We start from the raw sequence: 24,532 nt of genomic DNA, 5'->3' as shown, positions 1-24,532 counted from the left end.
AGACGATTACGTGTGCTCTTTATGGAAATCGCTCGCAAGTGACTCCCGCTAATGGTCACGAAAAGAATTCGCGCAGTAAACTCGACATGTCTTTTCCGTCTCCTTATCGCGCGATTGTGTTAAGGCAATTCCACGTATTAAGTCCAATAAAAGGCGGTTCGCGTTTTTACTATTATGGTAGAGATTACTGTATAAAGGTGGCGTGTACCTGCTACGGTTGCACCACCCGCTTGTTCCTTATTGATCGCGCTGCAGGGTTCTAAGCGTCGTAAGAAACTACATAAATTAATCACGAGACGAGAGACTCATCGCAGGATCCTAAATGGATCACGCCGCTCTCCTGGCGGTTTTATTAGAAATTAAGGATAATTACGAGAATGCGTTGGCGCGCGTCGATTCCGTGGGATCTGTCGATGATTTATTCATTATTCTATTTAACGGGGTGTGAGCGTCTATTATATAAGTTCGCGAAACTGACGGCACATGAAAAAGTATATACATTAATTAAAGCGAGCGAAGCAGCCGGCAAGCCTGACGAGACCGTCACATCGAGTCGGATGACGCCACAAATTAAACGAATGGAAAAAAATTGAAGAGAATAGCTGATAAATTAACCCTTCGTGACACACAGTCATGTGAGAGAATAAAAGATTTGGAGCTATTTTTATCGCAGAATAGGTGCATGATGAAAGAACATGTATATAGCAATAAAAAAATATTTACATTGCAGAGAGATACTAAGTAATATCGTTAAATATGTACATGCGTGTTGGCAAAGTTGTAAAATAAATTATACGAAGCACTTGCATTCCAAAAATGCGATTTATTTCAAACTTTATTTAAAATTTATATTATTCACACACACATACATAAAAATAGAGGGATCATCTATATTATACGTATAAGAGTATTTAAAGTCAGTTATAATATTTTTATAAACATAATTCAGAAATATGAAAATATTATTATATATTATTATCTATGCAGTCTTTTTTAACATTTCAATTTAAAAGGAGTAAAGAAAATTTGTAAAGAAAAATGTGCTCTTTGTATAATTATCTTAATAACGCATGATAATGTAATAGATACATTAATCTTCTTGGCATATCACGATATAAACATTTGACAAATTTCGTTTCTTCCATATTTCAGATTCGATTGGCAGGTGGCCATATGGTGAAGCAGAGGAGGTTTATCGGGAATACTAATAATAAAATGATTAATATACGGGAACATTTATAAATATTTTGAGAGCGATAAATTAATATATACGATCCGAGTGCACAAAACGTTGTCTTCTCTTTACGAGCTAGGTGCGATAGTGGATCTGTATGCTCCTGAACGGGATTTATCGGGAATTTCACGGTGCAACGGTTCATGTTACGGTCGCAAGACGCGTTGTCACGTGTTGTAAAGAGAATTACGTGTTGTAAGAGAGGTTCGACAACGGATCATCGACATACTTTGACAGATTTCCTCAAGCCGGAAGACCAAAAGTGCTGGATCCGCGCGGATGTGATTGCATTTGTGATTCGATTTCCTTTTTATATTTAATCCAGATTTATAGAGGGATTTTTTTTTTATTTTCTTATTACGGTAAGTAAAAACATAATACACGACTATTATTCGTTTAAATTATTTTTTTTTTCTATCGAAAATTCAGGCAATGAAATCACGCGAAATCGAAATTTCGATGGAGTGTGCATTCGTGTTTGCGCAACGTTGCGAATAGCGAGAGTCGTGGGTTCCGCAAAAAAAAAGTCATAGAAAGTTTTCGACATCGGACACATGTAGAATGGAGAAAAATATATTTTTCGATATATATGTGACTCGTATGTATCGAACTACCATGCCACGTGGAACGTAACTGCAATTCGTAGTGAAAAATGTTTTTAAGCAGCAATAGTCGTATAGTATTCCAAAAACTTTGTACAGAAATCTAAGAATAGAGAACGGTTCCGTATGATTATTCAATAATAAAAACAAATAAAAAAATATATTCTAACTTTTATATTACGTTACGTTTATATTATATTTTTGTCATATTTTAATAGATATGTTTGATAATGGAAATTTTATAATGGCAGATATTCTTTCAAATGATTGGTAAACAGGTCAATAGTTTAAGAAATGTGTTGCGAGAGAAGGAATTATAAGACAATTAATCATAGTTCGGTATAAATCATCAAGAAATAGCGAGAACATTTACGGTGACTCGCCACGATAATCGAACAAAAACAACTTGATCGAGTTTAACGTATAGCCAATATAACAATAATTTGTCAGCATCTAGCGCACATTTCTGGAGTAGGCTGCTAAGAGCCTGTCAAAGAGTTTTATTGAAACTAATCGATTATTTATTCGCAACTTTTTCTCACTCAAACATCGTTAAAAACAATTTACAATTTCGTTCTTATTTTTCAAATTTTAGATCTCCTACTGTATATTTTATGAAGAAGGACGTACAAGCCAAAATAATCGAGTATTATTCGCAGTATTCATTGATAATTCCGTCGCAGCGTTAATGTAGAGAGAATTAACAAATTTACTCATCAGTACCGGACAAACACGTGATCCAACTGTATGAGAACAAAAGATGGCTTAATTTACAAAGTCCTAATGTTCAATTTCGTGTATCGTGCCGGGCAGAATTTTTCATCATAATGGTAAGTAATATATATTTTATAAAGCGATTTATGTTCTTGCGCGATATAAAATTTCATTCATTAGAATTGTTAATCGCTGTTCACTGTTTGCGTAAAACGATACTCACTAACGAAACCCACACGTGCATATGTAAATTCACATTGCGTGAATCGTATACCGAGTGACTCGCCGAGTCGATAACCTTCATCGTCATGGTCAGCGAGTGAATTTGCTTAGCCACTCCAATTCGAGTTGTCGAACGAATGGAAATTTCCGCTCGATTCGGAGATTACCCTAAAGATTTATACCCAGAGAGCGCCTTATATATTTTCGAACTCGATTGTCATTCAGGTAAAATCCCGGTAGAGAAAGTAGCACGATGGGAGAGGGAAAATTACGTTCGCGCAGTTTCTCCTATTAATCAACGTTTCCTGTTGCACTTAGGAGATCACTTTGCACACTCGACCATCTACGCAATCTAATTTAGATATTTCTCGTGTTTTGAATACGTTAAAATGTTCGCGAGTGTCTAACAAGAAACAGAGAGAGAGCGTCCGCTGTACTTGCTCCTCTATTAACCATTTAACATGCATATACCGTTGTATGTACGAATCGTATCGCTCATAATCGTTTGCATATGTATCACGAAATGTTGTCGCAAGACTGACATTGAAAATTAGCATCTAAGATTGGCTATGTTATGCAGATTAATCGCAATCGCGGCGCAACAGGCATATTTCGAATGCGAGAGACCGGTCTTTTCCGGCGCGAACCGATTCGCTCTGCAGATTCAAAAGATTCATTCAATAATTCTCCGGAGATTCTGCGATCATTGACTCTCGTAATGTATCAAATATGAAACGCATTCGCGTCGCTTGTGGAAAGTAGTGACGGAAACTTCCCGTCTGTCTGCGACAAGTTTTGGATTGCATTACACGTTATCAGATAATGTTTCGTAGTTGTATATCATACTAATAAATACCACCTCAGTTCCAGCAATGCGCTTAATGCGATTAAAACACGGTATCATGTTCGGAATGATAAGCGGCGTGCTATTCGCGATAATTGTTGCAAAGAACGGCATCGAGTAAATAAACGTTCCTCTTCTTCTTTCAAGAAATTCACGCGTAATATCTAGTTATACTTTTAGCAGAGTTCATCATTTATTGGATGTCAAACAGTTTCGTTAAATTGAAATTAAAAAGATGAAACTCCCTCCTTAAAACGAATCAATCTCGATCGCTCGTCCGATATGATTGTCAACTCGCGATTGCGTTTCGATGTCGATTTTGACAGAGACACGTGGAAGGCGTTCGCGTGTAAATCCGATTCGGGATCAACGCGGTGGAAAACAAAGAGCGCACTCTCGATTTTCGAATGGAATCTCCGTCGAGTGGATTTTCACGAGGCTGCCCTTGAAGTGCGCGGTAAGGATTCGAGCTACGGATTTCCTTTCCCAGAGTTGATTCATCGGTTAATCAGAACGATCGCGGAATTCCGTTGCGAATTCCACTATTCGAGACACCGCTCTTCCCGGCGAGAAATATCTTATCTCGTTTACTGCTAGAGATTGACGTTGTTAAAATGCAGCTTCCGAATAATCGATTCTTTTATTATTTATAACCGATTGCAATTATTCAATAAGAAACTTAATCTTGCGTATCATTACGAACGAAACCGATGACACAAATTATAACACGGATGGGATTGCTTCCCCGAGAGAAAATCTTCGATACGATTCCTATCTTCGATAAGAATATATATAAGAAGTATATTTTACGCGCTTCCACCGTCGCAAAATTTGCAAATAATTGAATAATTAAAAAAAAATTTGAATTTTCACTTTTTTTTTTTTAATAATCAATTGAGATAAAATAAAAATTATCGTACTCTTAAAAATCTAAACAAGAGATTACTGATAAAGAACGTAAAGTACCGGCGCTGATAATCGATGAATCGACAAGTATTGTATATAAAAATATGTATGCTTTATTATCTTTCTGAGATTACGTGACGCCTGATAAAATTATCGTACACGACGTCCCGAGAAGATAAGAGACCAGCAAGCATATGTCTAACGTAAGACGCGCATAAGCAAGAATAAAGGAAAAAAAACGAAGAAGCTATACTTGACCGAGATTGACCGTGACTAAGCTTGGTCGAGCGAAGCCGACCTTGTATACCATAACGATAGTATTAATGGCTAACGATGGTCAATGATGGTCAAACACGGTAGAGTTCTATTTCCTTTTTGAACATAACAATGGGAAAAACGAATTTCGAATTATATTGAGGCGAAATACACAAAGCTCTCTCTCTCCCTCTCTCTCTTCCTCCTGATTTACATGGAACGTAAATAGTTAGTGTACGTCTCTTTCTCTTTCCAACAGCGGTTCGTCGTGTCGGTTTAACGCGACCACGTGGAAAGCTCACGTGCGTCAGCGGTTTTCCGTATCTCCGGTCACGGTCCGTGTTTTCCACCGCGCTCGATTAAGCGCCCGCGCGTTCCCATTCGGGAGAATAATTAATGATAATAGAGAGACCATGAGGAAAGAGAGTGGTATCGCAGCACATCGGCTGTGCCGCCTCATTATTCGGGTATCTCATTAAAAGCGATAAAATAAAATTTATTTGGCGATTAGCAAAGAAAATATTTTGGACGTTATGCGTTGGTCAATGTTTTTGTTGTATCGGCATATAGGTATATTTAGTTATGAATCTCTAAATGGCAAAGAGAAAGAGTTGAGGGAAGAAAAAAGAGGAAAAGAGAGATTACTGATATCTGCCATCTTGTAATTATTATGCTGTCTTGCAAGAGTAATGAATTGATATGAATAAAAATAAATCGCGGCAATGTTTTTATCGTTAGTAATTCGCGAAAAAAATATTCCATATTGGTTAAAATTAATAGTTATATTATGAATGATTGAATGTTTCGTAAAATCACATACACGTGATTTATTTTTATGATACAAATTCAAGATAATTTTTTTTTTCACGTATCACGCTTGTATTTGATAGCATATGATCGTAAAATGTGGTGAAAACCTTGTTTCGCATTTATATAAATTAAAAAAACAGATGAATCAATTATCTGAATTACACATCATATATACACATTAAAACTGCTACCCTATATATCGTTAAAAACATAAAACATGTGTAGATTAAATTTTTACATCGTAATTCACCCAGGATGGATAAAAAAGAAACACTTCGGTAGATTTATTTTATTATGCTACGTAATGACATACAAAAAAATTTATTTTCTTTGACATGTAAAATGCAAGAAAAAGTTTTACATAATTTCTCACTTTTGTCATTATAACATAATATGGTCGCAACAAATAATCTTAAATATGAATATTTTATAATTTATATCAAGATCTTTTTTCAATGAATAATGTAACTTATTGTGAGCTAAAAAGTGTTCCTTTTTCATCGCCAATTTAATCAAACACTTGCGAAACATTAAAGTGTAGTGAATCTATGTTGCGCTTTAAGATGCGTCTCACTGGATTAAAGTGCACTCAAGTTTAGCCGATGCAAGTGCAATGTATCGTATCGCGTGTCAGGATTGAAACAGGCGTCTACGAAACGGCTTACTGTTGGGTTTGAGTTTATTATGTGAGATCTCTCTTTCTCTCTCTCTCTCTCTCTCTCGAACCCGAAGCCATCGACCTCCGTAGATGCGTAGATATTCTCATTGAAGCGAGTAACTTCGCGATAGCAGCTTGCTATTTTTATCGGTCCTATCACCGACGCTCTATTGACATAACAACTACACGTGGCTATCGAAGTTGTTGTGAAGATTTGCGATCGCTTCCGTGCGCGAATGATTTGTACGTAACGATCCTATTCGGCGAGTCAACGTAATAATTTGCATAATTAATTGCAGATCCGCTGATAGTCTCTGTAATGAACTCAGAGAGTTCGTTATGCGATACAATTCATATGTGATTAATGGGGATAATTGCGACGCCGGGTTAAACGCAATATTTTGCACTATGTACTCGCCATGTCAATTATTCAAACAGATCACGTTTCTGTGATATTTTATTTAAATGTGTGGTATTAAAACAATATCCCGCTAATGAAAGGGAGAAAGAGAGAGAATCGGTTCGTACTTCTCTCTCTCTCTCTCTCTCTCTCTCTCTCTCTCTCTCTCTCTCTCTGTAACTGGAGCATATTTCTTCATATGATATAGGTATTATGTATAACTGTTTCATAAAGCAGAAATCTCTAGGTTTTTACTGCGAAATCTTTTTATCGTCATGACGAGAAAAAACGCGAGGGAGTCTGCGAGGGTCGTCCTCCGCGAACTTCGCGAAAGAGAAAGGGAGAGGCATCTCGTCGCGAGTGAGTTTTTCTCGCTGTAGCTGTGTGTTTACGTTTCCGCATCATCCGTTTTCATTTCCTTAATTTTCTTCTGCATTACTCGACCGGCGAGAATTTAAACGAGGTAGGATAACGCGCCGCGCTCACGCTCAAAGGAAGAAGCGAAAATTTTCCCGTTCTTTCCGTGGCGCATTTCCGGCGCGTCGTGCCTTCCCGTCGTGCGTTCCCGACCACTCTCACAGGGTCGGCAACCTTTTTATTTGCCTCTTGCTTCCTGGCATCTCATCATATTAAGGTATGTGTACGTATCTGTATGTATGTGCAGGTGCTTCCTTTATGACTCGCGTTGACGTCCACGCTGCGATTGGGCTTGCAATCTCTCGTGTAAGAACTGACGTAACAAGAAAAGATCCGCGATTTATATATTGAGGCTAAAATCAAATGTTACAGGCCAATCATCAAGTCGTAAGAATCTGTTAATTATTCATCTGTGTTTAATTATCCGACTTTAATTGCGACGCCTCTTTTGTTTGACATCGCTGTTTCGTGACTTTTAAGAGATATAAAGGAGATTCTGGAATATCCTTTTGTAATATCTTCTCAGATAACGATGTTAATGTTCCAGACACGAACTCGTATGTAGTAAAATAAGTAAATTCTGAAATGCAAACAGTATTATATTCTACATTACAAAATATTACTCTTAAAAAATGATATTATTTTATTGCAATATAATACTAATGTAATTAATTATGTCATTGTAAATGATAATTTGAACGATTTTCCATTTATACATATAAATAATAACAGATAATATACTCGAGCATTTTATGAAAAAATATTTAATTATTGGTTATTACGACGATAAAAGTTATCGCGTTATTGTCTTTGGAAATGACGGGTGTGCTTGACAACAATTCTGTAGAGTGCAAAATGTATTATTAATTCAACTTTTCGTGTTGCGGTGGACGTGGCGTGATATTCGCGTTTATCGAGCTATATTAACTTCTCTAATCGTTTCCACGTGCACACTGGCTAGTTAGTTTGAATGGTCGGTCCAATATATAACTACACGCAATGCAAAAAGAAGACACTTTGCTCTTTGCGTTTACGTGTTATATTGAAGAAATCTTACAGTCTGTTCTAAAAATGCTGATGTAGCATATAATCTATATTTTAATGAAAAGTTAGACGAGGAGAATTAAAATCGATTAAGAAGTTATATAAAGTCTTTCGCAGACTATGGGATTCAGACTTTGACTTTTAACTCTTGTACGTAAAACGAATAAATAATTAAGGTTACTAATTTTAATGTAATTTTTTATTTTATTCTTTATTTTCTTAAACATTCTCGATAAACAATAATTACAACTAACATTACATGATAAAAAAAATCTAAGAAAAAAGAACAGATATTTTTAAAAAACTGTTCCCCATAAATTTTTCCACATCAGTTAAGAATTAATCTTCACTTTGTAATCTACATACTTGGTATATAAATTTTCAGTTAAAAATTTTTTTGTAACATCTTGTATATCCTGTATCCTTAAAAGAAATATTTCGAAATTGATACAAAGTATGCAATGTATTCTTCCTTGCATCAGACAATAGAACGGCGCTAGCACTTGCAATAGATTCTCGAATTAGCTGAAGCGATTTCATAAAAAAAAAAACACTGGCGACAACAATAAAGAGATTCCGCCTCGTAATTCGTCGTGCAAAATCCCGATTCATGTAATCCGGTCCACGTATCTCGTGCGCGATATTTTAATTAAGAACGGTATAGTTGCTTTATGTGTGTACGCGCTTACTATAATTCAATAACGACGACCATTTTTATGACATCGGGAGATGTACTCGTGCGTTATAATTGTATCGCGCAAAATTTATGATCGCCACCCGGATACGTATTTACGGCATAAATATCTATGCGCTTATGAGGCCGTGATAAAAATGCAGCTCCGAAAGAAACGCTCGCGTCGGATGCGAGGCTATAAATAATGGTTGCCCGCACACGTTGCAATGGATTTTCTCTTTTGAGATTCAAAAAGTTATTTCTCCCCTTTTTTTCTCACTCTCCCCCCGCAAACTCGTATCGTATATTCCACGGAAAGATTAAACGGTAATGACTTTTATTCATATTCGGGGGTATAAAGGAGAGGATAAATGTTCGTTTGATGGTAGCCAAATTGAAATTTTCAAATTTAACGGGCTTTTCCTTGCCGCAGATTTACGCAAATCCTTTTTGCATTAGAAGTACCTGCGGACTTTTCGAAAGAAGGCACATTTCGCATCAATTTGCAAAATCACGGATCATTGATGTTGATTTGTATTGACGGGACAAAATCGATGGGACATCGTCATTTGGCGTTAGCCATCGTATGCATTTAAGTGCGAAACGGCTCCAGAATGTTCGCACACGCTCGACGGAGCTCTAATCCGTGGCTGATTGCGATACGTGGCGTGTATCGTCAGCGGATCCTTCATTACCGTTCTGTGTTTGATTTGGATTCAACGGCTACTTGGCACGGATAGTCGCGACATGTTTACTCGTCGGCTTTACTGAAAATATGACGCGAGATTTACCGCGAATCACAGGAACATGAATGGTTTAACGACAGCGTACACGCGAAACACGAGTAATAAAATAGGATGGAATATTATAATCTAGAAATAATTTTTTATTAAGAAAAGAAAACATCAAGGAAAAATATAACATGCTTTAAAGAGAAAAAATTGAAAATTAACAGCGCAAAGCCGATTTATTTTATATATTTTCATATATTTTATGATGTTTCGAATTTTTCAGATGTAAATAATGATTAAAAATTATCATTAATATATGAAATAATACATTTACAATATTATATTACAATTAAATATTGAAATTATATATAATCATCTTTCATGTACAAGAATTACAAGTTGTCTAGATCAATTCATAACAAGTAAACTCTAGATCAACAAAGGAATTTGTTGAGAAAACTCGCCGATTCATCAGCGAGTCCGAGTCATCAATGCGTTGACGATATCTACACACAGGTGCGCCGAAACTATGCATCAAGAGACGCATTGAAATATAAGGGCACCAAGCACACTCTCGCGTCATATCTACGTTAACAAAGTGAGCTAGAACGACAGTGACCTACGTACAATGGCAAATCAATCGCTGACGGATTGTTCCCGCGCGAATTGTTCTCTCGAGAATCGCACCAGTGATTTTACTTATGGACGCGCGGCGCGATCGTGATCCCTGAAGCCGAAGTAGATTCTTTATTTTTTCGACTCTCACTATCTCTCTCTCTCTCTCTCTCTTTTTTCATCGAACGCGAATCGACCGTGCAACGAATCTAACGAGATAAAAATCATCCATTGTCGTGTTCGCGTCTCGCGAGAGATCGGAATAAAGATGAGGAAGAGATATTAAACCCGTGAGTTGCCGCGTCACGATTCACCTTCAATTTCAACGTTCGCTTTCTTCCCGAGCAGCGGTCTGATTTCTCGTCGAATAGCCCGTCCTCGGCAGATCCGTCCCATTTTCGTGCACGAACGGGCAACGATGCACGGGGGAACGGGAAATAATCATGGGATCGAAGAGACGACGACTCGGTATACACCTGGACGAGCATAGGGCGTAGGATCGATTAGCGATCTGCACTTTTATGCACGGTCTTATAATCTCGTGTTTTATATTGTCGCGTGTAGATAAAAGGTGAAATAAATTGCTGAAATTCTAAAATTGCGTTCAACAGCGTGGGTATATGAAACGCGTTCACCGAAACTTTACATGGATTACTAACTTGACGTAATTTGGTTTCTGACATCAACGGAGATATAAACCCCGTGTTTCGTACGACCTAAGATGCTAGGCGAAGAGCTTGTTGTGGATCGCGATTATATCGAGATAACTGCGTTATTAAAAATTATCAAAGAAAGAGAGACTGCTTCTCCCTTTCATTTTTTTGCAGCTTTCAAAGCTTTTGTTTTTCACTCCAACGAGCTTGATGTAATGTTTTTTAGCGGAAAATAGGAATTAATTAATGAAATCTTGTGCCTCTGATAAAAAACGTTTCCATTGTTGATAGATTTGAACAAATACCCCGTATGTTAAATTTTATTATTTTTATAATAAATACAATCATATTTTGCATGATTTTTGCAGACAGAAAGGAAAGAAATGTTTATCAATCAATTTTCAATTATCAAAACAATTTTCCCAATTGTATGAGAAATGCTGTTATAATTAAATATATAAATAAAATTAAATGTGACAAACTAAAAATATATATAGAAAATAAACGGTTCTCATATTTTTTTGATCCTATGTGCATTTTTATTTAATTGTATTAATACAATAACATTATTTCATCATTTTTAATCATATTTGTCACATTCTATCAATATTGAATACAAGCAAACGTAATAAGTTCTGATAAGCGCTCAATTTCTCAAATAAATCCAGCTAAATTATTACAATTGGATCTAAAGACAAACTAAGTAGTTCTTCGGATTCTTAATACTTTCTTTTCTATCAAATGGGGAAGTAAGAATAGGGGAAGAAGATTGAAGAATCGATACAATCGAGAAGTTATTTTAGCGGAAAAGTAGAAAGAACGGCCGTTAAGTGGGCTTTTTCAATACGGTGACTCGGGGAAGAGTTATGTTTCAATAACGGATCAACTTATATTAAGTTAGGCGGAGATTTTAACAACCGTCGATTATTTACGGGTAGTTTGATGCATTTATCGTTTAGTCAATTTTGCTTCTCGCTGTTCTTCAGCTTTTCGCGATTCAACAGTGACGTTCGCAAATCTACTCGAACATATTTCGTTTAAAACACCCACCATACACTTATACACATATATGCACGGTATCCACGGATATCCCGAGGTTGGTTCAAAGGTCTCTTTGCCGCGCTTATAGCTGCCAGCGGGAGGCAATTGCGGCACCAGGTTATATTCCAGCTGTTGCGGTAACCGCGAACTGAGAAGGCTCCGTTTCCTAGTTTCTCCATCCGCCCGCGATGTGGATCCTTTGTCATTCGAAATTCTCTAGCCCTGCGCTCGGAAACCACGATACACCCTCGTATCGCACTCGATCCACTTTATTATATAATCCCAAATCAGTATTGAATATGAGGGATATTATTAAAATTTCGCTCGTGTAAATAAAATTCGCGCTCGATGACACATTGGTCCGATTCACGAGAAGTGAGAGAACTTGAAAAGTGAGAGAACAGAAATTTATTTTCCAATATTGGACGGATCAATTTTTAAATTCTCGCTATATACACTATTTCGAATAAATCTTTGGCTTTCATTCTTGTTTCACACAATAGCTGTTTCGCGATCTCTTTCCTAAAACAAAAATAAATTTATATGTTCCTGTTTTATATATTAATATAAAACAGGAATGTATAAATTTTCTATATTAACGTGACACGAAATCTTTTTCGTTGTTTACATAAAATCTCTCACCGTTGATTTTTGAAAACAAACAATCACGATTTCATTATCGCGCCTGAAATGCACGTGGACGCGTAAATAAAAATAAGCGTAGGAAATTCCGGCACTTGTCGTTATCGATATCATTATTTTTATTTATCAAAGTCGAGCACGATTTCATCACAGATATAGATCATCACGGCTCACTTGACTGATTGCTCCGCGGATTTTAATTTTACATTACTTCCTACGGTCGTCTTCACGCCCGAGTGACACCGTCGGCGATGCGACGACACGTCGCGTGTTGTGTATGACATGTAGCGGCGGTCTGTCACTGACAAATCACTCGGCTCGCTTCGAAAATGTAACCTCACTCGCATGCGTAATAATACAATAATTCTGGCAGTGCCGCCAAAATACGCAACGAGGGTCTACTACAAGCGCTCTGTAAAACATACGCGCAGAGTTTAAATTGCATCCGACATGCGAATCGACGTTGTGGCCAATTTAAATTTCACGTTGCTTGAAATAGATAAAAAACGAGCCAACGTGTTGCGATGTAGTGTAAGTGCATGTAACGGCACAATATTATCTCATAATACATTCCCGACGGATCAATTCATGCGCGAATTTTTTACGCAACAAGTGATTCCATGACGATTAAACAGTGAAATAAAACGAAACGCGTTTTGCGCGCTGTAACATCATTAGTAACCTTTGCGAAAATGTTTCCGGAAACAATCAAAGGAATATCGCAATTTAAAAAAAAAAAATATAACGGGTGAAGATTTTTCTATAAATTTGAGACTTGATATTATTCTTGAAAATGATCAAGGAGCTGGAAGAAAGAAGGGAGCGGGACGTTCTATCAATTCGCGGATATATTTTCCTCAGTCATCTTGCGCAGGTGTGCCGTTGCGCTTCTGGGATCGCTCTGTCTACGTCGTGTATAGTATACCGTAGAAATAATGGATTTACCGTCGATTTATTCCATTTTGATGAATGCGACACTGTCATCTATACGTCTTTCTCCAAAATCTTTAGATAAATTTCGACAGAGTTTATCTTATCGATCTTATCGCGATTTACAGCCGATTTCGGAAGACGGAGAACCGATAATATATATCGCGTTTTGGCTCTATCCATATAAGAGTCTAGATATAGAGTACTGTATATCAACAATCTATATTTGTATGACAGCCAATGGTTTAACTCTTTTCAGCTAACATCTTAATTTGCTCTGCTGTACTGTTAAATGCGCCGCAATTCATTTATTAATTATTTTGGGAAAAGTCTGGCTCTTGTGTTAAATTTATTAAATATAGTGTCGCGGCAAAACATGGCAAGAATTTGTTTCGTTTCATTTATAATATTTTATATATTTTTTGTAATTAGTAAATTTAAAAAGATCAGTGATCATCTCACAATTTATGTTAGTCATATTAACAGCTGATTACAAAAAGTTGATATTATATATTAATGTTGTCTTAATCCACCAACATCATTATTGGTTGTTACACATAAGAAAATTTTACGAATTGACTTTACATTTTGATGATCAAAAACGGACGATACTATCCATCACATCAGGTTTTTTGTCCGTTCGGTCCATAATTTTTACGACTGGTTCGACTAGTAACTCATCCCGACGATGCAGACGTCGGTCTCGGAAAAGAAGGGACCAAGACGTCATCGTCGTCGTTGCGTAAGCACCTCGACGTCGAGGCAGCGACGTCGCGACGTCAGTCGTTCGAGAGCGCGGCCAGAAATCGCGGTACGCGAAATAACCATCAACTATTCGGATCGACTCAAATCGTTTCTTCATGATCGTCCTCAAGATCGGCATCTCGCCGATAAAAGTATCGTTTGAAAATCAGCTGCAATGCCATTCAGATTACGCGGGTCGTGAATCTCGTTTTTTCTCCGCGAAGCGCAGAAAGGGCGAGAATTGGACTGACCTCGTGGTTTCAGAAATGTCAAGGTCAATGTCATGTCAGACTGGCAGAAATACGTTTTGGCGGCTGTTAACGCAAACGTAATGCTGTTTGTTGCGGTGCCGGAATGCGGGATAAAAAATGTGTCGTTACTTGTTACGAAACGCCTTAGAACAATAGGCATACGACCATATCATGAATCATTATTATTACTTTAGTCTAACAATAAGAATCGGCGCGGTTATTTTCAGTATGTATTTCTTGCGGTTCAAGGTTTATCGAAAAATTTTGTCATTCTTTCTCTAGATTAGAAAATTTATATTTTATATAAACATAATAATTTTAATAGTATTTAATTCAAGAATCAAGCGGAAAAAATAAAGCCATTAAAATTCTAAATATTATTTCAAATACGAACTTTTAAATGCTCTTGACATGAATTTTTTATTGAATTAATAATTGAATTATTCCTGTTCAAAGATTTTCAAAATCTAATTAATGTGTACGTAATAATAGAAATTATTATCTTTAAATTCTAAATATAAAATAATAATAAATAATAATTGCTAACTACATGCGTTAGATGCAATAATTGCCACCGAAACGTCATAATAAATTCCGTGAAAGGAGCGTTCTCCTTTAAAGCGTCTTGTTGCTCTTCTCTCTTAAATTCTTTTGCGATCTTCCCTTGCGGAATTCTCATACTTCCGGTAATTTACACGATGCAAAGTGAAAGAACGTTCGCAAACAGTCCGTGCTTCTTGTAAAGGACGTGATTAAATTAATGTAATACTAAAGGAAACTTATTCAATTATCAGACCATTCGACCTTTTTAGAAATTGCTCGATTTAATTTAGTAAATACACGACAAGTTCATTAATTAATTCCATTGCAAAACCGAGCATTACACCCCAAGAATAGAAATATAAAATTATAATTTAAAAACTTTGCGTTGTATTTATTGTAATTGTAGCAACAGAGCTGTCATATATATGTAGGAAATTTTTTTGTGCCTTTCTTCCGTATCATAAAGACCACTCATAAATCACAGCTAAACCGCAATTTGCTATTAAAACACAAGTAAGGAAAAACCGAATTAAATAGAAATCGCATTATCTTTCGAATTCAAATTTTTCCGTATGTGGTTGCCAATTCTAACGTTCTAGGAAATTTTCCATTTTAGATCTGATGTAAGATTATGGAGAGTATCTTTATAAAAATAATTTTACATCTGTAATCACGTGTAAGTCTTAAATATTATTGCTCTTGTATACAACGTTTTATTTTTAAGAGAGAAAATAAATTACCTAGACTTGCTTAAATCGTTGTAATAAATCATATTCTAGATAACAGAATATATTGCTCCGTGTTGCGCATATTTGCAAAAGAGAGTGATTAATGACTGAAAATCATAGTTCCATCTCGGGTTCTAGCTCATGTCTAAATACATTTCGCGATGTAGTATCTGAGTTTATGAAAAGTTTCATCGTTCCCGTAGCGGTCCAAACTCACTTTTACTCAAAGACGCTATCAATAAGTGAAATTTACAATATCACAGAGTAGAAAACTAGACTAAAGAACATCTCGTCACAAATATATCAATGTTTAATAATGAGTTAATTAATATGAGATTGATGCTTCTTTAACGAGAATATACGAGCACACTAATAATTTTCAAATAATTAATGAACAAAAATAAGAGAATTCTTGTAAAATCTTGTACTGGTGAAAATTCTTGCATCGCGTTATGTATATTTGTGAAAAAATTTCAAGTAGACTTTTTAATACAATTTCTAATTTTAACTTCAAATTATAAAAATATATTACTTTAAAAACTAAGAGAAAAATTGTGATACAAATAATCTTCCTCGACAATAATAATAATGATAAAATAAATAACTCTCAATAATTTTGTTGAGTTTCAAATAAAAGAATTTGCTTTAATTAACTATTAATAGAGTAGAGAAAACATGCATACATTTTATTTTATATAAAATAAAAAAATATATTTTTTAAAACAATATTAATTACATAATAAATCTTTTAATAAATATTTATCTCCAAATTCATAATAATAATTTTATCTTTATAAATTTAGAGTACAGCGACAAAATATAATAAATATTTTACATTAAAAAAATGTATATGAAATTACATAGAGGTTGTGTAACAAATTTTGTAAAAATCTCATAAAAATACATACCCAGCCTGCTTTCTAAAGAAATAATTCATATATTATATTTTTTTAAATTTGGGAATCTCTATATTATGTTTCATTATTAGAAGAAACAGACATCTCTTCTCCGAGGAAAATCTCGATCGATCGATTACGCGCATTCTTCCCCGCAAAACCGCAAATTAGAATCTTGCGTGAATTTTTCATCACACGTGACGCACGATTAGTCGTAAAGTGTCGATTTATCCGCGGCAGGAAAACTTTGTCTTTCCCGAGCAATCGCAACCTGTATCAGTCAATATGTGACTCATCATCTTATCTAATTGAAAGCGTTTCCCGCGCCTATAAAAGACAAGCGTCTTCAAACGGTACTTAGTGGATCCGTGATTATACCAATTGAACGCGCCGTGACGTTTTTCCGTTCGTCGTCCTTCTCAAGCTCGTTGTGTCCTGTCTAGTGCAAATAGTGCCGTATACCTATTTTATATTTCGTATTTTATATTTCGAGACGATCTCCTTCCGATCAACACGTGCGTGTGCTGCATGATATAATCGAAAGCATAAGAATCAGACGAAGAAATCGCGCGTGTCTTCGCGGAACCAAAGTGACACATAAGTGTTGTGTTAGCGAGGGACACTTATGACGGGGTCCAGCCAAAACTCATCGTCCAGCACGTCAGATATATTTGGGATATCGATTGGAAGCAGTAGAGAAGAAAAGGTGAGTTCCCTTCTACCCTCAAACCATTAGGGATATCGCCGAGAATATTCGCGTTGATTAGATCGAACGGAAAGGTAGATCGGATCGGCAGTCAATATCAAAATATTTTCGAGATCCACATGAAGGAGATTGAGATTCGGAATGCCGCGACGAATACAAACGAGAATGGTGCCTGTGAGATGGATGAGCTCGTTGCTCGATTATTGGAAGGGACTTGAACGAATCGTCAGAGCAATCGTTTGTATCGGACGTGATCGAATCCAGATTCCATCATTATCGCTGGTATTTGCACTAGACGAGTGAGACTACAATGCTTTGCTAGGATTGACTCGATATCGCGCGATTAAAATAGCTAACTGTCATTGAAAAAACGAAGATTTCATTATTTGATTCGCGTTCCTATTTATTTTGATTCTCGATACATTGCTTTGATGTCTGTCCACTTCCAAAGCGTCCATCGACTTATCGTCGCTAATTTTTATAAGTTATTATTAGCTACATTTGTCGATTGCTTAATTCTTTTGCTTCATCAATTAATGAGTCTATATTATAGTGACTCGATTTACACTCAAGTTTCCTTTTTTTTTATCACATCTCATATCTGTCGCGCGAATGATGTATCTGTTCTTCAATTAAAAAATTTAAATATCTCAATAGGAAATATAATAATATCCTAATAAATTTGAGATATTTTGAACGCTTTATGCGACGTAATTATGGGTTTCGATGTTATACATTACGTGAGCAAACAAGACCGCACGCGTAACAGGAGTAGATGTAATAGGAAATCGAGAGCAGCATCAAAGACCAATGTGTCTGCCTACAGGCTATAATCTGTAGTCACGTTAAATCAGTTACCTTTGATATCACTCGCAGTGCGTTCACGGCATGTGTGTAGCATATAAATTATGTCGAACTGAAACGCTTGGCATAAAGTCGAGGGCCGTATTATCGTTGATCCAGAACAGTCAATATCAAATGCTCCGCTCGCAAATTTGCAAACAATCCAAAATCCTTATTAAATATTTTAATTACTATCGCCGTCTTTTTATATCGAATTTATTTTGGATGTAAGTTATAAATTTTCAGGATTATTCGAACGATCACCAAGGCCATTTTTTTTCCATCTCTCGTTGCAATAAAGCCTTGCCAGACGACCCGAATCGATCTATTTTTATCACGCCACTTCCTCGATGAAGAAACCAACCATCTTTTAAGCATCGCTGCCAAGTTTTTCGACAAAGTTTTCAATTGAATCCGCCTGACAACACTCACCCGCCTTCTTCTTGCTTTTTTGTATCAGAAATAAATTTCAAAAGGAAAAGTTGGTTTCCAAAAATAAGCTCATCAATGGTTCGTCAATTTATCGTGCGTTCTGAGACAAGTTCCATTTTTAATAGACATTATAAAAGTAATGTTTAAAATTATTGAAATTGTTTAATATTAATTACATCGCATTTTAATGTCGCGCAAAATATTCCATATATATTCCATAAAAAAAAAAATCATTCTTCTCGCGATTTTCGCGTCTCGGATTGTATTTGTAAAAACATTGAAAATAACATGTTAAATATTTGAGTAAAAATAGCAGCATCAATTCTAATGTAAGTTGATTGTGAAATGTTATAAAAAAACTGTTATATAGCGTCATATTGTACAAACGTTATCGAGAACGCACGCCTTTACAAATTGATAAATTAATTGCACCATCTGATGATACTTTTATCTATAAAAGCGGCTTGCGCAAATGTATTTGTATATCGGATAAGAATAACTGGTGAGTCTTTATTTTTTTTCGAAAGATATAAATAATATTTTTTATTATAAAAAAACTAAATTCTATCAATATATTTAAATTTTTACAATATTTTTATATAATACCTTTTCATTTTAATTTCTCTAAAAATAATTAAGTAACAAATAAAAATTTTTCCTCTCTCTTTCTCTCTCTCTCTCTCTCTCTTTCTCTTTCGTAAATTCTCTTGTATAAATTCAGCTTTTTTACAAGAAGTCTGATCTTTTTATAAGACATAGACACAAAAAATCAAAATTTAAAAAAGTTAAATCTTTTTTTTGCAACAAAACTAATTTTACAAAAAAATCTGTAACATATATGTAAATCATACATATATACATTAATCAAATCTTTAAATAGCATCTGCTATAATTCCGTCATTATTTTAATCGTAGGTTTGAATATAACTCGAAGGATTTCAACTGCTTTGTATAATATATGAGCGATTGTCACGAAAGCCCACGAACAGCAATTTCGATAATGTTCCTTCACAAAATATTTCCTCACGTGTATCATCTCTTTTTATTAAAAATGCGTACATAAATATTTTAATCTTATAAATGTTTTAGAAGCAAATAAAACATTGATATATATTTTTTTATCACAAACGCATCTTCATTTTATTTCTACAACTCTGAAATCATTCCACAATCAAAAACTTTTCTCGGCGATAATATTTATTATTCAGAAAAGTTCCTGCTAAATTATTTATAGTTATTAATAATTTATAAACATATATTAATCTAGCAATTTCAAGTTCTTTGATGACTTTAGAGAATTGTTCCTTTTTTCATCATTAAAACAACTGTATCAATTAGTTTATAGCATGTTTATTTTTAATTGTGAGAACAGTGAGTAAGATTTTGATAACGAAAGATAACACAGAAGAATGATAGAATGATTTTTAAAATTGACAGTACTTTCCCAGTTTATTATTATCAATCAGTTTATACTTGCCTATAATGACTCACCAATTTGTATGTGATTCCAATCTCTTTCTTTTTATAATTTTTTATTAATATTATGTAAAATGTGAATTTTGTATAATTATAGAAGTTTTTCTCTTCTACGAAAGATTTCAAATAAAAAAAAGAAAAATATTCTAATAAATTTATTAAAAGCTCTAAAAAAAGGAAACACATTTCGAGCATCTGTCTAATCATCAATATGATAGTCTTGATAAGCAAACCGATCACGATTTCACGATTGATCTCCTCTGTTATATAAACATTGCATCAGATCTGATATCAACATTAATATCAGAGCATAAAACATGATTGCAATCTTATTAATCGCGTTTCTTATCTAGTAAGAACTCTACATGAAATTGGACTAGTTGAGATATCGATCTCAATTAGGGAATCGAGGGAATCAAAATGACTTGTCAAAAACACAACGCTAATAAATACAAAATTCCCAATTACTCAAAATTCTTCTGTTTGTTGAAATAAATCATCTTCTTTATTATAAGAAAAAGAATTTCACTTTTCTATATTAAAAGCTATGTTTATGTTGGTATTATTATTTTTTTCATTCATTTTATTTTCTCAATAATTTATTTTTATTAAAATATATACGCAATTCGTTCTTTTTCTCTCTTTCAATCGCTTTATTACATCTTTTGTGTAGTCGTTTTGCTAGAATTACTGGAGAAAACTCGATGTTAGATGCAGTGTAAAGATAACGTTCAGACTAATAGCGTGAAACGAAGAAGATTTCTGCGGACACATCTGTTTCGCGTTCATTCTTGTAACAGTATTAAACTAGAAACTCTCGTAACGGGATTGAACGGTCGACAAGTCAAGGATACTTAGTTGCGAGTGTTGGGTCGAGGATTTTGAGCTTTGTTACTGACGAGACACCGTATACGCTCTAATCCTCTTCATTAAACGAGCGCTTTAATTTGAATTGCCGTGATTGCAATTGTCGCGAGTCAGTTTATCGCGGGTTAGAAATTGAGCGTATGTAAAACAATAATCACACGGTCACTTTTATTCTTCATCGTATTTAATTAATTCGTCGCGCTTCTAGATTCATTTATGCTGTCAAAATTCGAAGGCTATTACCATCTATTTTCATTGCATCAAATTAATTAAATATTATAGAATTTCCATGAAAACTTTAAGCAAGTTTAAATATATATATATATATATATATATATATATATATATATTTATATAATATATAATTAATATATATATAATATAATTATAATATAATATAATTATATATATATATATATATATATATATATATATATATATATATATATATTAACTTTACGGACAAATAGGAGAAATACTTGCGTTGCAATTGTGTTATCCAAGATAAAGGTAATCAGACAGAATAGGCGAACGTTACTTCTCGAATATCTCATTGTTTTCATCGATTTTCGCAGAATTCACTCTGCTGGCGCATCCAACGGCTGACCCGTACGCGTTAAAACTACTGAGAAAACTCGTTCTACGACTTTTCTCTCTATCGTATTTTCGAGGCGCGATGTCTCCTGGGGTAAAGTCAGTTGTTCCTTTCGCAGGTTACATCGAGATACTCGACGAATCCCGGTGGATAAAACCTCGCCTTAGTAGGGATGATGCTGCGAAATGGCCCCACAGTGGCCACGAATCGATTAGCTTCGGAAAGAACGTTACCCCGGCACAAACCAAATTTCCCACCTCGTTTTATCTCGTTATTTCGAAATGCTAAACTTTGCGGCGCGTCTCGCCTTGATGTACATTTCGAAAACTCAGACAGAGAGAACAGAAAATAAGATGTCTTGGAAAAGCTTTCGAGAAAGTCGCTTCGATATTTCAAATAATTATGAATGTAAAATTATGATATATAGACGTGATAAAATTATGATTCGCTTCGAGAGAAAATCACGAGTGAAAATCGAATTAATCTTCTGTTAGAGAGAGAGAGAAAGAGAGAGAGCTTAAGTTAGCAAATTAAATTAGGAAATTAATCATTATCTCTTGTGTATTTAACGACCCGCCCAATTTCGTACCTGACAGCGGGAAGACTGTTGCGTCATTTGCGACGAATCGATTCGCCGCGTATTATTTCTTCCCTGTTGTGGAAGAAAGTCGCAACTTTCCGTCACGCTTCGACATTAGTTAACGAAGTTCGTCCAGAGCTTTCTTTTTTTGCTCGCTCGCGGAAGTTCGTGTCTGTGGAGGATATCAAATCTTGAATTAATTTCTGACATGATGTATTGCGGAGCCATCGATCTTCTCTTGGAATTGCATCTGCGAGGATATTATAAGATAAAAAATGATTCCAAAGATCGTATAATTCGGTTGTTGTAACTGAAAATTTTTCAACACCGAAAGTTATTTATCAGCATCGTTATCGGCTCATCGATTATTCGTAAATTTTATTGTTTTTCACAATTTTATTCTTTTTATTGTTGAAACTTCGGTTAAACGATAACGACGATAGTTCGATCCATAATTATGTTTCATTGCTTCACGACGGAGGAGATTGGAACAATCTTATCTTGTTTAATCGATCGCTACTATCTGATTATTACTTAGGAAACGACTGGCGCCGGATTAACATTCTGATAACTGAGTCCCCCGCGACGCAATTTAAGCAGAGATAATATATCGTTATTCACATGTAAATTTTCCTTTTCACCAAAAGAAGTTTGATTTATTGTTTTATTCTTTAAATATCCGACACATAATTAAAGATTAAAATAAACTCTCTATATAGCCTTTCATAAACTTTTTCATTATGAAAAATGTTTGAATTCACCAAAGAACGCGGCGTAGCTGAGAGAACGATTTAAAAAAATCTAACTGGAAAGAAATCTGAGAAGAATGCTGGGTTCCGCATTCCGTACTATTCTTGTACTATTCACCCTCTCCATTCATACTATTCAAATTTTACAAAAGTCATGTTACGAAAGAACATTTTCTTCGATTACATTTAATTTATTCCTTGCCGGGAGAAAAGCGCGCGTGGAATACGAACCAAACCGAAGTATGTCGCGCTTTTCCTTCGCGACTTGGCCCTTCCAACGTCCGTATTTTCCGGCCCCGTGGCATCATTTTCCATTTCGGGTTTCGTCCGACGAAATGAACGACGTATGCGGAACCGCGGCAGTGAATCGCTGCATTACAAGCCCGCTACGCGCGCATTCGCGTTCGCGCGAGCGAACCGCAAGAATTGCAGTCAGGAGAGCGAGGGGAGGGAGGGGGACGGGAGGGGGGAGTTTGAAAGTACGATGAAAATTAATTTGCCGAGCTTAACGAACCCCGGGGCTCACAAAGCAGCGGGAGGTACTGACGGAATGTCGTGTTAATTACATTGAGACCAGCAAGAGTACGGCGAAGATGGATTTTTATTTTACGAACGATGAAACGTCGCGACTCGTGTTCGTGTTTTCAGGTTTACAGTTTTTGCAAAAATGCATATGAGAAATATCACAAAAAATATAGAGATACCTCTCATATGGGTATAGGTAGGACTCGTGCAAATAAACAAACTTGTTTAGCTAATGGGTAGCAAATGTGTATGCGGCGAATAAATAATTAAAAATAATCATAAAATATTCACTAACATATCGTATATATGACACGCTGTTTCCTGTAACTCTTGAATTTACTTCGTAATGCGTATTCTCTCTTTGAAAAAAAGAATATATATAAAGTATATAAGAAAATATATGAAGAATATTTCATTGTAATAATAATTTAACAAAATATTAATCTTGTATGTTTCTCGTGTTCTCCACAAGATCAATACAATCATCATTTTGCAGTCTTCGAAGTTAATTTTCGTAACAAAAATTAATATAGAGATCATCTTCAGGGCAAGAGAGCTATAATAAAGTAATAAAAATAATAAAAATAATAAAATAATAAAAAGAGAGCTATAATAAAATAATAAATCGCCGATTCCCCGGACACGTGTCACGAGAGCCACAGACCACCAAGGATTACGAGACGGCCGCGCCCGACCGGAGGTCGGTTGGGAAATTAGTTTTCGAGCTTAATAGAGTTTCGCGAGCGCGAAAGATGGGCATTGCCCGGAGGCGACGACTATCGTTCCGAAAGTTTTCGCAACTTTGGCAATTTTTTCAATTAGCAGCGATTTTTCAGCGACGCGACAGAGCGCGCGCGCGCGCGCGCATAAGCTCGAGAAAGCTCGATGAAAGCAGATTGCGCGCATCCCCGTGTTTGTTGGACTCCGCTCTACTTTGCGATTCCGATGCTCTAACGATGTTACGCGTATATTGGAAAAGTCAAGCGACATTATGAAAGCGTTTTCAGCAGCTTACGCGCGCGCAAACTTCTTTATTCCGACAATACCCGCGGTTCATTCTTCTCCTCGACAATATCCTTTATGTCATTAATGGACTGTATCACGTGTATCCCGCGCTGAAATGCAGCAAATGTGTCTCGTTATCTCGGTGACAGCTATTTCTGTCCAACTTCCAATTCGATAGCATCGATGATTTATGAGGAACCT

General features: G+C 35.5%; 1 protein-coding gene across 7 annotated transcripts in view; it reads left to right on the top strand.

Annotated features, from left to right (window-relative positions):
- The window catches only part of LOC126850795 (multidrug resistance protein homolog 49), a 53,077-nt gene that overhangs the window by 6,967 nt on the left and 21,578 nt on the right, over positions 1–24,532 (top strand). For 2 of the 7 annotated variants that reach the window (XM_050594129.1, XM_050594130.1), the window contains 2 exons: positions 1,153–1,596; positions 1,664–2,666. The gene's annotated coding sequence lies outside the window, so the exon portion shown is untranslated. Of the gene's footprint in view, positions 1–1,152; positions 1,597–1,663; positions 2,667–14,648; positions 14,653–16,829; positions 17,260–24,532 lie in introns of those variants that run through there. The other 5 variants (XM_050594128.1, XM_050594126.1, XM_050594133.1 and 2 more) reach the window with 5 other exon arrangements.

Source organism: Cataglyphis hispanica, chromosome 7, assembly GCF_021464435.1.
Source record: "Cataglyphis hispanica isolate Lineage 1 chromosome 7, ULB_Chis1_1.0, whole genome shotgun sequence".
Lineage (NCBI taxonomy): Eukaryota > Metazoa > Arthropoda > Insecta > Hymenoptera > Formicidae > Cataglyphis > Cataglyphis hispanica.
Note: the sequence above shows the minus strand (reverse complement) of the source record. Positions and strands in the feature narration are given on the sequence as shown.